We start from the raw sequence: 16,303 nt of genomic DNA, 5'->3' as shown, positions 1-16,303 counted from the left end.
AAATAATTCCCATTTCAACCTATACAAAAGAAAAAAAAAAAAAAAGTCTCTGAAAAAAATTACTTTGAAGTAATCAGAAAAACTTTATTCAAACTGAAATATTTTTTTGACATTATCTTCCTCCTTTCAGAGTTCTTTTCAGGGTTAATTTCTAAACTGAAAGGCCACATTCAACTGAAAAGTCAAAATGTTTGCGATAGATAACTACTAAAAAGAAATGTTGCAATATTTAAAGGAAATACTTTGTTGCTTTTTCTCAATTATTATTTCATAAATTTGACTCAAGTTGTTAAACAGTTCTATTCTGACCAATTTTTTTAGCAGATCTTCTGTTTTCCAAAAAATAAAATTTTCCATTGCTCAGTTTTGATATTTACTGAATGACCATCTCTTATAACTGGAAAACTTAGCAGAATAAGGGAGAAAAAGAATGGGCCCAAACACAGCACACTAAGTAACTGGATGCCTTGTCTAACTCTGCAGTGATTCAGGATGTTGTTAAAAGGCATTTCTGAGCATCGGTTTATACCAACTACCTCCACTGCTTGTGCAGAATCCTTCCTGTGAAGAATATATATATAAATACATTTTAATTATATATATTATATACTTACAGATGCATTTTTAAATGAGCTTTTGAATAATTGCTTTATTTCCTTTAAAATTTGTATGAAAGAAAAGTGTATTACAATTACCAATGTAATACATACTCCCACAGGCCTATATATATATATATATATATCTAAACCATGTACTTCGTGGGTCATAGTGAATGTTTTACTGTGTGTCTTAAATGTACTGAAATTGCTGTAAGGAGATAGTTTTGAAGACTTTTTTTATTGATATTCTTGGAATATTCAGAAAATGTTGAGGCATGAAGGGTACATCAGAGAATTTCATTATAACTGCATAGCTTTTATTTGGTGCTACATAAAAAGGTTTTCTTCAAAAGGTTGCAACATGTTGTACTGCATAGCTGAATTGAGAGCATATTTTCCCATCCTTCAAACATAGTCAACCAGACCTGGGAGTGGAGGAGTCCAAAGGACATACAGGTTCAGCAAGACAATTAGGGACCAGTGGGTTGTAACAGGTGTACAACCACCAGCCCGACCATGGGTGTCCTGAGCCAGCCTGGACATGGCAAACCAAGACAGCAAGCCAAACAGCCCGATGACTGTCTTGTTCATTGTCAGATACAGATAGCTGTGGCAGAAGAAGAAGAAGAGGAAAAAAAAAGGGAGAAAATAAATAAAAATATTTTAAAAAATTATTTCTGAAGTTACACTATGGTTCTTCTTTATGCATAAAATTCAAGAAAATTCCAAGAAAAAGGCTGTCTGACCCAAAATCATGGCATCTCTGCTGACAGCTTCACTCCCTCCCCCGCCGTCTCCCCCTGTACCAACAGCAGCGTAAGAAGGACAGACTCCTTAAGACACCAGGAAACTATGTTATTTCTACATCCCAGAGGCTAGATCATTAGCTGCTATAAATTCCTATATCGACTTCACTGGAGCCCAGGAGATTTATTTCAGGGTTCCGCTCTTCACTGGGTGTACAGAGACAACAACACAGCACGATATATGCATCCACCATCCTCCCTGCCCTCCATCATGTCACAAAAGCCCCATAAAAACTGGGTTTTTCAAACACCACCACCCTGGGCCAGTCACGGGCAGGAGATAGGGCACTCCTTCCCCCCAGGGTCATGGCCTTCAAGATCCTGCCTCTCACTTCTAAAAAGTCATAAAATGAAGACATTCACTGAAGTAATCCAAGGCCCTGCCTGGGAGGAAAGAGGCAAAGCCCTTCCTCTTAGATGCATCCACTCCCCAAACTAGCTCTTGGAAATGGCATGGGCATCTTAACAATCTGTGTTTAAAGGAGCTTGTCAGATGAGGGCAATGGTACCATATCGTACGCAGCCCTGTGAGAACTCACTAAGTGCTATCCTGGTCTTCCCTTTTCAAGAAAGCTGAATTCGCAGAGAAATAGGTGCAGAGGAAGCCTACTGAAGTGACCAGGGACATGGAAAGCCTGTTTTATGAGAGGAGATGAGATGTATGAGTTTTGTTTAGCTTCACAGGACAAAGGTTGACACAGAATATGTTGCTGTATCTAAATATCCCATACTGATAAATGCCATGGAAGAACTATTTAATCTACAGAATGATTGTTGACACAACAACTGGAGCAAGTTGTCTGTGAAGACACTTAATAGAGAATAGGGATTTTCTAACCATCAGAGGAAGAAGTTTTTGAAAACATAAGAAAAGCTGTGAGTTTTTATCATGAGATCCATCAAGTAAGTCATGGAAATTTGTGATACTACCTGAGCAGAGGGACTGCATTCAGCGTACCTTCCCATCCCTTCCACCTCTACATCATATAAAAGCCAAAGGGAATTTTGCCACAGATTTAATTGGGCTCACCCTGAAATGGTAATCATCACATGCATGTGGCCTAATCAATTTTGTGTCTTCAAATGCTTTGTCACAATTTTTCAGACTAGATATGGACTTTAAACTAAATGAATGTGCAAATTGTGTCTTCAGCAGCAGGACTCCAGACCTGGGTGTGCAGATCTCAGTGCACAGAATAAACTGTGGTGGCCACAGATGCAGTTTATTAATCAATTATCTCAGTTTATTGGAGACCAGGATCTTCCTGCAGCTGCTAAACCCAGTGACATGCAGTGACAATTATGTAAACTTTCATGGAACTCCAGAAAAGCTATCAGTGGTTTCCTGGCTGTAATTTTTGAGCTGATCTAATCTGACATATGGTGATTTTTTGAGTCACTTGATAGTGTAGAGAGCTAAGTAAACCCCTCTACAAACAGTCATAAAAAGTGGCCCTGCAGTTTTTGCTACTTTTGGAAACCCAGAAGCATGTTGCTGCAAACAGTCAAGCACGAACACAGGAAGGGTTAGATCTTACAGCAAATTTTGACCTTGGGTGCATGAAACCTTTTTAAAGCAAAAATATGTTTTCAGATAAAAAACCTATTTTTATAAAAGGAGTCAGCCTTCTGCAAAAGAGCATGACTTTTCATCAGAAAGTGCAAAATCTAGCAGACAAAAAGTTTTTATCCTATCATAAGATTTTTGTCAACAGTACACTTGCTGAAATAGTTCAGTTTTCAGCCATTGAAGATGAAAACATTTGTAAGGGCAGTTGACTTTTCAGTGAAAAATTTACACTAGTGATCCTTCTGCAAATGGTGGAAATTTATTCTGCAAATAAGTTTTATCCAGACATTTTCCAGGGCCATAGTTTTAAGTCTGTCTTAACTGAACTTCCATTTCTTGCTTTAGCTTAGGACATTTGATCCTCTGAGAAAGATTGATCCCATAAATCAACTATCTAGATATGTAAAACCCCTAATTTTTACACTTCAGAATAGGATAGCATATCTGAACTCTTCTCTTAAATATCTGGGAAACATAAACCAATAGAAAACCTGTCTCGGAATATCAGTTTTACAACTGACACTTAGAGAGCAAAACAGAGATTAGCCTAAAAAATTTATATTAGCTTATGTTGAATTGCATATCTTGCTTACTAGTAACACCACATCCAAGTTTATTGGAAAGAAAATATTTGTAGAAATCTGAAGTACACAAAAACAGTGTCTAGCAATCATGTAGCAGTTCCTGGACAGAACTGAACTGATCCTGCTTTACTTCCATCAGCACCTTAATAATAAAGACTCTGTATGTAGATGACATTCTTTGTTTCCATGAAGGCAATCTTGCTTAAATTTGCTGTAATTGACTTACAAGCCAGTGGCCCAACTCAGAGGTATAAGAGAAGGTGCTGAGGATGTGAAGGGATTTGGTTCCACCAGCAGCTGCAGCCACTGCCTGTGTCCTATAGCAGTTGGCATGTGGAGAAAAAGGAGGCGAAGAAAAGGGCCTAACCAAAGACCAAAAAAGTGGACACTGGTGTGAAGCTGATTTCGCGCCTGCAGCTGAGGTAGAAGCAGACAATATCAAATGTGAGAAGGAAGCTTATCCTTGCAAGCTTTCCAGCCCCATTTTGCACAACAAAGAGAACTGGCTAGTTCAGATAAGGGGTGGATGAACATCCCAAGTTTCAGTTGCTTATTTATCTGAGGCACTCCACCCTTCACTAAACATCTTCATTCCTAGAATGGTGCAAGTCCCTTGATGAAAACAATGTGGCACATTACAGGAATACCTCAGTCCCACTGTGCTCTGCCTGTCCCAACCCCAGAACACCATCACAAAACCTGATTCTATCCTCCCAAGTTAGCAAAACTCCTACCAGCCTCAGTGGCACCAGTACTAGGCCTGGGTAAACATTTTCTGTCCATACACAGGTTGTCTTATCCAGTCATTCTCAACAAGGGAGGATATTCCCACACACACCTTTTATAAATAAAATTTTTCTTTGGCTTTGTTTGTACAGCAATGCAAACACCTTGCATGAAAGGGATCTTTTATTCCAGTTGTCAGAACAACTGCTCGCAATAATTGAGAAGAACATGTATCAATAGGTCCCTGTGAAGAAGAGAAAGGACAACCTTGTCATGATATAAACCTTCCTTTCTCTTCAAAACCTTGCATGGTTCGGTCAAGCTCTTGTCTCTCCAACTGTGTGTTCAACCTTTTTGATATGCTGACTGAGAAGACCCTGTTTGATCAAAGAGCAAATCCCTATATAGCAAATGGGAGTCTGTAAAGAGTAAGCTCATTTTTCTTAGCTACCTTCTATCAACCCATTGAAAGTACTCCCTAGGCTTTCTTCAATGATACACATATGGAAACACTTTCCTGCTCACCAACCTTGCAGAGACCTCCCAAAAACCAACCCTGACTTAATGAAATGACACTTATTCATCACAGAGACGGAGCTGCTTTCAGGAGACCTGAGCTGCAAATCACTTGATAAAGTCTCAGTACATTAAAATCGTGGTTTTGTACCTGGCTAAAAATACAGAGAGGACACGAGTTCAAATGCACATCCAAACGTGGTTACTTTTTCTCTACTGAACTCCAAATCATTATCCTTAGGTGAAAAACTTTCCTCAGATTTACCCCATCATCTGTCACTCTGAGGGTGGCAGACCCTCACTGTCTCACCTTTTCCTCTCATCTGGCATCTGGCTCCTGCCAGGTCCCACCAACAATGTTGGACATTTTACCTTAGTATATCCTTCTAGTGTCTACTGCCATCTCTTTCACTTGGTTGTTAGACTTCAACCAATTTATCTTGAATAATCACTTAATCTGATTTATTCCATATGTAAATTAATCTGTTGTATTATTTGTTAGAAGAAATTTTAGTTATTGCTTGTATTCAAGATGCTACACATTAAGTTTCATCCTATGGCATCAGCACAGTTAAACTTATTACCTAGATTCAGATTCACCTCTAATGAGCTCAAAATTAACAACATAGATAAGGGTCATTAGAAATGTGTGTTCATCTTTACCAAATCAAATTGCACAGCTCCAATAGAACATATCATTTTATGAATTGCAGTAGAAAATGACATGACTCCAGGAATTTCAGATGTTAACCAGCATTTTTCTAAGACTGGTAATTATCACAATGCTCAACATACAGAATTCCCCTAGACATCGTCTACCACTAGATCTCTGCACAGCCTTAAGACCTGACCTGAATATGGTTCCCTGTTTTCTCTACACTTACATATGAAAACCTGTCATTTCAGCAGTTTGCAACTAATCAATTAATAGGTCACTCATAGACTGTGATGCAGTCAAATATTAACATGAGAAGAGAGCGAGTGACCTCCTCCAAAACCTTTGCAGTGGTGACTTCAGTGGGTGAAAAAAAATTAACTAGCTCTGCTGGGATCCCCATGAGTGAACATCCCACTCTCAAACAGTAAAACTTCACTCACCCTGTGGAATATCAGTTTAAATGTGTCACATATTAGGGATTTCCCCTTCGTGCTGTTAACATACCTCAGACTCAAACAAATACCAGTAATTAACAGGCTTATTGAGGAAAGAGAAACAGCTTACTTAGTGCTTGTCTATATATGGAATTATTTTCATACCAGTGAGGACAATCCTTTTCTTGAACCTATGCTCATCCTAAACTTGCTTGCTTATTACTTTGCGCAGAGAGGCAGGGCTGTGAATCTAGTGTGTACTTCTGACCCTTTCTCTCAAAGGATGGGCTTTGTGAAGAGTTGCTCAGGTTTTATTCCCTGAAGCCAGCAGATAGATTGTTTTAAGCTCCAAATCTGTCAGTTTTCAAGAAGCTAAACTGCTCTGGATCTGGATCTTGCCCAGAAAAAATTAGAAGCTGTAGGTCATGGTTTGTGCTGCAAAACTGGTGCCAATGATTTCGTGGCAGATAGTCACGCATCTGAGTCAGATCTAAACAAATGTGGTTAGATTGTGTCAGAAGGCTACAGAGCCACCAGAAGTGCTGTCTTTTAGATTAATCATAAAAGCAAAGTTCAATCCTTGCCTCTGCAGGTACATTAAAGCTAGTCCCTCCGTGTGTTCTTTGCGAGCTACTGACTCTGATGCCCTTCATAAATTTCAGTCTGGTGAAAGATGCTGGATTCCCCAGTAGGCATTGACAGGATAAAGGTATTTTTTGTTTCCTAGGAACCTGCAGTCGAGCTGTTCTCTGTTTTTTGTGGGTCTTGTCTTCAGCAAAGAAAGAGATTTTTTTTTTTTTGGAGAGTAAAATTTGCCCTCAAAAATTTCTGGGGTTTGTCATCTCTCTTTGTCACTTCTTTCTTGTGGAAAAACTTAGCATACCACTGGCTGGACCAAAAAAAAAAAAAAAAACACCTGATCATGAAAGTTCCATATCTAAAAGTCTATGAATCATTTTAATGAAAAAGTAACTTCCAAAGCTCTCACTAAGAAAAAAAAGAAGAAAAAAGATTCAACAGGTTTTGTCTGTGGAAGGACTTAGTGCTCTTAAACAAGGCCACCTTTCACCTCACAGACCTGCCTGAACCAGTCTGAATTTCTTCCTCAGCTCACCATTTCTATTGTAACTGCAGATCTGGGAGGTCAGACCTGGTGTTTCAAATCCTTTTGAGCTGATATAGATACCTTTTTTATGTTGACACAGGGAAGATGGCCTTCAAAATGACCATTAGACCTTGCCAACCCTTCTGCAGTCCATTCATTCTTTGTGGAACTATATCTTTTTGTGGAAATGGTGGAAATCCAGGAGGTAAAAAAAGGTAGAAAGCATGTTGCAATACTGCTGGGCAAGAATGGGGTGTCCACGCTTCTTCTGGAGGGTAAAACATCTTTACAACCAGACTTGTGAACACCAAGGGTACAGTTTGGCTCAGTCATTTTTGGAATAAGAGTTAATAAGTCTATGTCCACAACATTATACCTCCCCAGAGAAGCCAGACGTAGTGATCTTTCCAAAGTCATCTAGCTTCCAGACCCATGTACAAAGTCAGGCCTCTAATTATGGCTGTGACAGACAGACCACATAATGAATGATAGAAATGAGTCAGTATTACCCTCTCAGCTCAACATTCAGGCAGTGAGTGTGACCATCAACAGGCAAGAGCAAAGATGACAAACCAAGTAGTGCAGCTCCCTTCCCTATTCCCTACTCCATGGCATCAATAGGAAGGGAAATTGGGCACAAGGGACAGAAGGGAGTTGCAAACAGCTGCTTCTAACTATATGTTTAGCCCTGTCCTGGAGAGCATGACTGCAGAGGAAGAAGAGCCATCAGTCCATGTAACATCTCTGACAGCTGTGGAAGGTGGCAGGAAAGAGCAAGACTTGGTGATTGCTAATTTCTTCACATTGGAGGCAAGGAAGACAGAATGCAGCTCATGTAATGATGTCAGAAGCTCCCTTAAGAAACCTTTAGGAAGTCATGATGCCAGATCCCAAACTAGGAAGTAAACAGGTACATTAGCACAAAGAGAAGATGCCATGATTTAACAAATGCTAAGGAAAGAGACCCTGGGCTTTTCTATGGAGATAACCTCCAGCCACCCTGAATGGTGATAAACCACACGCAATAGGGGTCTCTGCACTTCATTAATGACTGAACAGAGTTTGTAAAAGATGCTTCACTTGGGTCCTCAGGACAGGTCTCTACTCATGGTGGAAATTAAAAACTAGTTGCTCTTTTACACTAATCAGCTGGGTGGCAGCTGGCCTTCGGGTAAACAGTGAAAACCTCTCTCACACTGGTGACAATTTCACTCTCTTAAAGTGATTACCCAGCTGTAAAATGGCAAGGGTGGGGGAAAATGAATAAATAAATAAGGCAAATAAAAAGAAAAAGAAAAAATCCTTTCAGGATTATTCATTTTTTTTAAATTACACCCTTCTTATTTCCATAATGCCAGTCCAACAATTGTCCAACTCTCCTCTTTGTAAATTAAACCCCATGAAGAAAACACTTTTCCCTTTTCATTGTAAAAATGTAAGTATGTAAAAGTACTGACCCTATGAATCAGGGGTCAATTATTATTTCTAAATGTGTGCTTACAGACAGGCAAGTAGACGCTGGACAGACCCCAAAAGGCTGTAGACTGTGTTCTGGCTGCCTATTACAGTCATTAAGTAGGTGATTCATTGCCTAGTGTTTAGGACTGCCAGACTGTGCCTCTCTATGCAATAAAGGGGAAGAAGCAGTTGCAACATCAAAGTCAGGCGCTCACAGTCGGCCATCTGCCTAACTCTTTGACTTATGCCCCTTTATTGTACATGGATCAGGGCCTACGATGGTGTATTCTGATCTCCTACCAAACATCAGCACCATTCTAGGTGCTTGTGTTCATACCAGGGGCCCTGCTCAGTAATAAAACCAGCCCTATCTAAGCTGTGACATGAACAAAGCACAGAAGGTCACTGCAAACAATATATGAAGGAAGGCAGGCAATGCTTTAGAGAAGAATGACAAAGGAACCACATTTGATGCTGTGTTCATGTGCTGTGACTTAGGTTTCATAGAGTGGGCAGTGGGCTGCAAGCCCACAGCAATGCATGACAGTCCCCACTCCCCCAGCATCTCCCACAGGCTGACCTCAAGGTGCTTTGCTGAAGTGAGTGAATGTTATTGATCCCCATTTTCCCAAGGAAACAGAAACATTGTAACACCACTGAGGTTGCACAATGAGAGTCAAACCCAAATGATTGCTCCCCAGAGTCCCACTTAACACCAGGAGGAAGAGTTGTAAACTGGCCTGCTACCAACCTCCAAAGAAGCATGTGAAGCCAGGACTGCACTGCTAATCCCGTGCTTAATCCACCCCAGCACAGTACAGTAGCAGGCAATTAGCATGTCTTTGTTGTGTGAACTCTCCTGAAATGTATTCAGGGCTGTCAAAACCACAGGTCTGCTGTGATTCTTTCAGTTCAGACGAGGCATTAACACTGGAACAGAGGGAGCAGGTAGAGGTGTTTTGGCAAAGCTGCTCTTCCCTCAAGAGTCGGAGTGGATTGCTTCCTGAACAAGCCCAGCCCTGTTCGCTCACTTAATTGCAGCTACGGGTTCGTTTCCAGCTCTTGCTCTTGTCACTGGGCTGCATGAGACCTTCCAGGCTTCACATGCCAGGCACGAGACCTGCATTCTTGACTCCTGTCTCCGTCTCTGGTACGTCAGGCAGTGATGGAACAATGCCACAGGTGACACCAGCAGAGAGTGAATCACTGTGATGCAAAAAAGTTGCCATGCATCACTGAAGATGTAAGTGGCACATTGGGGCCACCGGGCAAATAGTGGCAACATACTGGGTGGCTCAGGATCATTCCTGCATGCTTGATTCACATTTCCTATTGCTAAGAATCAGACCAGGCCATGTACTGGCAGCAAGGAGGGATGGTGGCTCTCAGAAGCAGTTAAAAACATAGGGTTGGGTGCTGGGGTCGAGGGGGGCCTGGTGGTTTGGCTCATCCTTGTGCAGCAGAGCCACTGTGTAGGACACATCCCTGCACACAGCCACTCCTGCCAGTGTGAAACAAGAATCTTCATACAATGTCTGGGGAACTCTTTGAGCAGCTACCTGTGAAGTCCTTTAAAAGGACCAGTGGCTTCAAAGTGAACTGATCAGCTTAGTATACCCTGAAATATTCATATATCTGAATATACCATTCAGATGAACAGCTACTCTGTGACTTGCTTCTGATAATAATATTTAGTAAATATTGTTGCAATAGTAATGTATTTATTCCTATTTGCTGATTTGACAATTTTGAGCCTCATCTGGTTTAGTTTGCTCATTTCTTTTGTGAAAACACATGCACACTCACGTAATTCATCGTGCTCACATAATTGTGTTCTGCTGCTGTGTTTATTTGAGATTCACACACACACACACACACACTTGAGAGGGAGATAAAATCACTCTGGCTGAGAGGCTTTATCTTGCCTATCTGTTCCTTAAATGGGTCCATTTGACTTGGAAAGGAAGAGGATAATTTGATTCCTAACAGAAAATGTCCCCCTTTGATCCAGTGCTTCTGCAGTTACCCATTCTCCAATAGATCTTTTCTATGTGATGTTTCCCTTTGTTTTCCTTCATCCCTGTCTTATTTTACAATAACACATTTGAGATAACCCACCCTTCTCCCAGGGAAACATCATATATAGCCCATTCGCAGCCAAGCATAACTGTAAAACTCACAGTACTGCCTCCTGTACCATCCTGTGTCTTTAGATGATAAAAGACTATCTGGCTGGTCTTGCATTTAAGCCAACAGATGCTAGTATTACTGCATTTCAAAGGACCCCAATCAATCCATTTCCTTCATTGTCCCCCTCTTGCAAAAACCTAGACAGAGAAGCCTGAGGCTTTGTAGTTTTTGAAGTGCTCTAATCTGGACAGATCTTACCATTGCTGTCATAATTGATTAAGCTGTTGCCAGCATCTCCTGCATCTCCTGAGAGCTGTCATGGTTCACATTCATCAGGGCATGCTCCAAAGTTCACACACTTCCACAAGGCACAGCTCAGTGAGAGTCGGGTGTCATTAGAATAATAATAATTTACACTTGCATCTCGCCTTTTATCACAGTCTCCCAAGGCACTTTGCAAATACTCAGAGTTCATTTCTGCTACCCATCATCACACTCTGTTATACTGTACAGTAATCCTCTCCCCTTCCAAAAATATTCCATGGAGATAATCAGAGGACAAGTAAACACTTAAAAAAATGTCAAGATGCTTTTGAGAGAAAAGTGTTTTATTCCTGTTTTACAAATGGAAAAACTTAATGCCTATGTTTACATTGGTCTGCTAAGGGTGGCTGAATGTTGCCCCTGAGACCAGACTTGCCTGTCTCCCACACTGGGTGCCTGCAAGCATTACCTCAGGCAGGATCAAAGTATCCCCACACAGGATTTTGTGAGCCCAAAATATAGGCTTTGTCATACAGGCAGCTTGCAGAGAGAGTGTGAAGTAGCCATATGGATGGGAGGTGGATGCACTGGGGAACATACTGCATTTACAGGTGATTTGGAGCATCTTATTTCAGTCCTCCATGTGACTTACCAAAGAGAATGCAGATGACTCAGTGTGGGAGCTAACACAGAGCACAACATTCCTCAATTCCTGCTCAATGTCTAGTCACTACAACTTCCCATCTTTGCTAGCCCATAGATGCATTAGCTATTTATTTATTGGCTGAAAAAAAGGTGCATATGAAATGTATTTTTACCAAAAAAATAAAATTTGAATTTTCCATGATCCAAATAAATAGAAGGATACTCATCCAATCTGTGTGCACACAGAGATGCAGTGGATATGTGTTTTTTATAGGTGTATTTAATGCACGTACAAAGCTGGGAGAGAAAAGCTCAGGCACATGTTGATCTGGGTGCTCATTCTGTAGAAAAGGAAGTTTGTTGTGTGCGTGTGCCAGGTAGTTTTAAAACGAAGTGTTTTCTTCAAAAGAAAGTGTGTATAGAAGGGGATATGCCCCTCCATAAACAAGTTGCAGGGGGCTGTACTTTATTCAGGCTGGAGGTCTGTAGGCAAGTGGCCAAGCAAGAACAAGGCAAGAGGCAACAAAAGGAGATAAGGAGGCAGGAACAAGCTCAGCTGAGGGATTCTGTGTCTTTATTGGCTGCAGAAAAACACGAAGGGACGATTCAGCACAGGTCAACAGTGAACAGAGCCCTGTCCCGGGATTCTGAAAAGTTTCACTTTGTTTTATCTCTACTCATTTCTTGGATGCTTCTTAAGACAGTGACTTTGCACCTCTACTTATCTGCTCTCTCCTTTTCTTCTGTCCAGACTTAAACAGAGAGAATACAGCAGGTTACTAAAATAAAATAAAACAGCTCATTAAAAAAGGGCAAGCTGACTTGGAAAACCAGGAGCCATGTCTACCTCTACCAGCTGGAGTTTTTCCCACTTCTACAGCCATTAAAGTTATGAAATGTTTGGATGTTTTACTAATTCCATTAAGAACCAGAAAGGCTGTTCCCACCATGACCAGAAAATGAAACAGCAGCAATCACATGGGAAAATGTTCAACTTTCCCAACTCGGCAGATTTATTAGTGCAAATACCCTCCAGATAGACAGCCACATATTTGACTGCTTCCTTATACTGCACCTTAACTCAGCGTGTAGAGGCTAACCCAGTGTTACTAACCTTCTTCCCCAGCTCATTTCACCAGCAAGAAGGAACGGCCCACTGATGAAGACTCTGACCTAGGATTCAGACATGGGTTTTTTTCTCTCTTTTGTGAACTGCCTTAATGACTTTGGGCAAGTTGTTAATTGTGTCTCTGTCCCAGTTCCCCAGCTGTGAAATGGAAATAATAGCACTTCCATGCTGCAAAATGGCATTCAGAAAGTTAATTTTGAGGCACCTGGTATATGATGTTAATAAAAATCTTGGAACCACCATTTCCCAGGCTCCATCTCTAGACTGGGTCTAGCTCTTCTCTAGGACTTCTCTAGCAGCAGAAAATGCTGTGTGACAAGCTTTTTTTGTGGTGTTATGTATGTTTTTTCCTTGATCACTCAGCTCCTGGAGTCGTGTGACTCTGGATAATATCATTCTTCATTAAAATAAAGCCTAAAGTTTCATAGTCAGGAGATTGCAGTGTAGTGGGTGGCAAAGGAAGGAAATTAATGCTTAAAAGCATGAATACAAAAGGAGAGCAACTGAAACAGCCCAACATTAACTATTTTAAAATATCAAGATTTCTAAACTGATAAAAGTTTCATTAAGGATTAAAAAGTGATTTGTAAGTGCAGAGCTGACAATACGAAGTTTCGTTCTTCCTGGTTTTTCCCCTTCAGGTGCTGTTGCAATACAGATCAGATCAACACAATTCGCTCCAGTTCACCAGTACAGGCACCTAAATTGCAACCCCAGCATCGCCTGAGTCTTTGAGACAGTGAGGCAGAGCTCAGAACCGAGTTTTGAAGCCAGTTCACGTCATGGCAATCTTGCTCACTAGCAGCAATGAGACGAGTGTGTTAGCATTTGGCAAAGGTATATAAAGCCATGGTCCCTGCCTTAAGGAGCTTACAACACTGCAATACAGACAGAGGGACTAGAACAGGAAGCCACATAAAAAGAAAAAGAATTATGTAGACATGTTGGTTATGTATTCCTGCAACCACATCAAGGCTGGTCAGAGGGAGGAAACTATTGTGTCCTTGAATGCAATCTCCACTCATGAATCCAGGTCCTGGCAGTCACGCGCGGGTTGGTGCAGATCGGCACGGCTTCCCAGTGCCCTTTCGCAGGGCCAGCCCACCCTCCTGCACCAGGCTGCACAGTATACAACAGATAAATAGGCATGCATAAGTTAGATGTAAGCCACACATATAATTACATTACTGGCTGGTTCAACTAGTAAAAGCAGGCACGAGCTACATACAATCTGCTAACATTTTCAAACCTTATCATTAAAAATTCCTCGCTCCAGCCTGTGCCAAATGGAGTGAGTAAAGTCTGTGGATCCCAGGGCCCTGGTGCTCCCATCACAAGCTGCCTTCTTCCTAATGCAGCTGTACTTCTGGCACAGTTGCACAGACCCCAGTACATCCCAGACCCCCGTACCTGAGAAGTGTCAAGACCCTCCTGTTAACTCTTCTACCCCAGGACTGTGGAGAATTGTGTGTGGTCTCAGCCTAAAAGGAGGGACAGCTGTGTCTGGCCTGGGTCTCATCAGAGAGGGGCTGCCTATTCTTCCTAGGAAGCTGGAAAATTCCGAGGCAATAACAGAAAGGAAAGAAAATCTTCTTAAGAGCTGAGGAAGATAATCAGACACACAGCACCATGGAGGGACTTGTGCAAGGTCACATTGCAAGTCACTTCTGGAGCTGGACTGAGACACAAGGATCCCCGGTCCCTATTCTGTACTATGCTCTCTTACCTTAAACCAACTCAGACCAAGGCAAATCAGGATAAGAAAATGATCAGACTAAGGAAACTTTCTCTAATATTAGGGATGCCTGAACCTTCAGATGATGATGCCGATAGCAAGAACCTGTTCCTAAAGCTGTACAGAAAGTGATTTGTCCTTAACTGGTCCATGGAGTTTAACTATAACTAAGATCACTCCAGCTTCTTTGGGTATCGCAAGTCCAAAATACCAAATTTCGTAGTTTAAACCACCTTCTGGAGGCACAAAGGATAATATAACCTGATCTTATTTAGCAGAAGCAGTCAGTATCTCTCAGATATTTAGCATTCCTTTACAGAAACCCATCATGCTGCTGTGTGGAGCGCTGCACATCCAGCTCTCCCTCTGTATAGTTTATTGCTTTCTTAAAGGGAAAAGTAAATGGGCCAGATCTTCAGCTGACGTAAATCAGCATCTCCCTCCTGAAGTCAATGAAGCTACACCAGCGGACACTAGCTAAAGATCTGGCCCAGTGAGTTTAGTGCCATGAGGTTATGAATCACTGTTATTATGTGGCGCTGCATGTAATTGCCTGATCCCTTCTCCCCATCTCCCCAAGGGGTCCAGAGCAGCCCTCCTCGTAATGCTGCCAGCAGCAGGGGGAGATGAGAGTGTAATGTTCAATCATCTTTTGCATGTTTTTCCAATAGTAAATCACAGCAGGGAATGTGACCCCCTGTTAATTGGAAGTCATGTCCTGTGGGGTTCTTTTCTTCCCTTTTGCTCCAATGTATATATTTGTATTAAATACTGATAAATGACACAAATGTAGAGAAGTGGTAGATTCTGTGCCGTTGCAACACTAATGAAGATTTCTCTCACAGATCTGTTTTTCTCTAGTTTAAAAAATGTTCAATCATATTTATGCTAGGTTTTAGCATGAGAGGCTAAAGCTGATGGAGATTCCTTCAGCCAAACCTGATTTAAATCAACTGAGCTGTTCCTGTGTTATAGGAGGATAATGTTTCTTTTGCAACCATCTACCACAAGGTCTGAAATCCCTCTATGACCGCTTTGTGTTTCAGAAAGGGTGAAACCTAGAGATGGTAATGCGGTAGACAGGAAGCATTTCTGTGTAGCTCATCAGCAAGCCAGTTTAGGTTTGCAAAGGGATTTAATTCAGGTGAAATTCAACCCCGTGGTCAATGAAGCACTTACATTCCTCCCGAAGCTCAGCAATAAGGCATAGGCACTGAGGAGTGAGACTGTCAGGCAGAGATTTTGCAGGGGGAATATACAGGCTGTGACACCTCACTGGCACTGTGGGGTGATGGGTGTGCTCTCTCATGTCACCCAGGACCGATAGCACACCTCCTTCAGTTTTGGACCAGGGTGACCAGACCTTCTGGTGGTGTGTGTAGTCCCAGTGTAGAGCTGCTGCTTCAAGCACTGTGCAGAGACCACTGCTGTCCCCATGCTCCCTTCACCCCTTAGGCCTGTGTCTCAGGCTTTTACAGCCTTGTAAGGCCATGGGACACAAGTGCCTAGTCAACCTGTTCTACACGATGTCCCCAGCAGTGGAATGGATTCTCTGGGAAGAGAACCAAGCATGACCTCCCAGCAACGTTACCACCAAGCTCTTCCTCCACCCAGTGCCAACATATCAAATATGCTCTCATCCCATAAACGAACCCAGCCCTGTCTCATGTATGGAAGGATGATACTTGAGAAGCCTGTTACATCACGATGCTGCGAGACACAATTACAGACCTTTGAAATGTACCCAGCCACTATTGCATCATGAAAGATGTACCAAGAATATGATTAGAGAAGGATAAAAGGTGTTCCTTTAATAACACATTAGCCATCATGTTTAATGAATGTATTTTAAATGCCAACTGCAGACAGAACAAGGTGTATTTCGACACACATTAGCTGATCAAGGGAAACCTCAGGAGGAAGTCTAAAGGGAACAACTGAACT

This window comes from Strix uralensis, chromosome 1 (assembly GCF_047716275.1).
Source record: "Strix uralensis isolate ZFMK-TIS-50842 chromosome 1, bStrUra1, whole genome shotgun sequence".
NCBI classification, from domain to species: Eukaryota; Metazoa; Chordata; class Aves; order Strigiformes; family Strigidae; genus Strix; species Strix uralensis.
The sequence above is the reverse complement of the archived record's forward strand: the minus strand, read 5'-3'. Positions refer to the sequence as shown.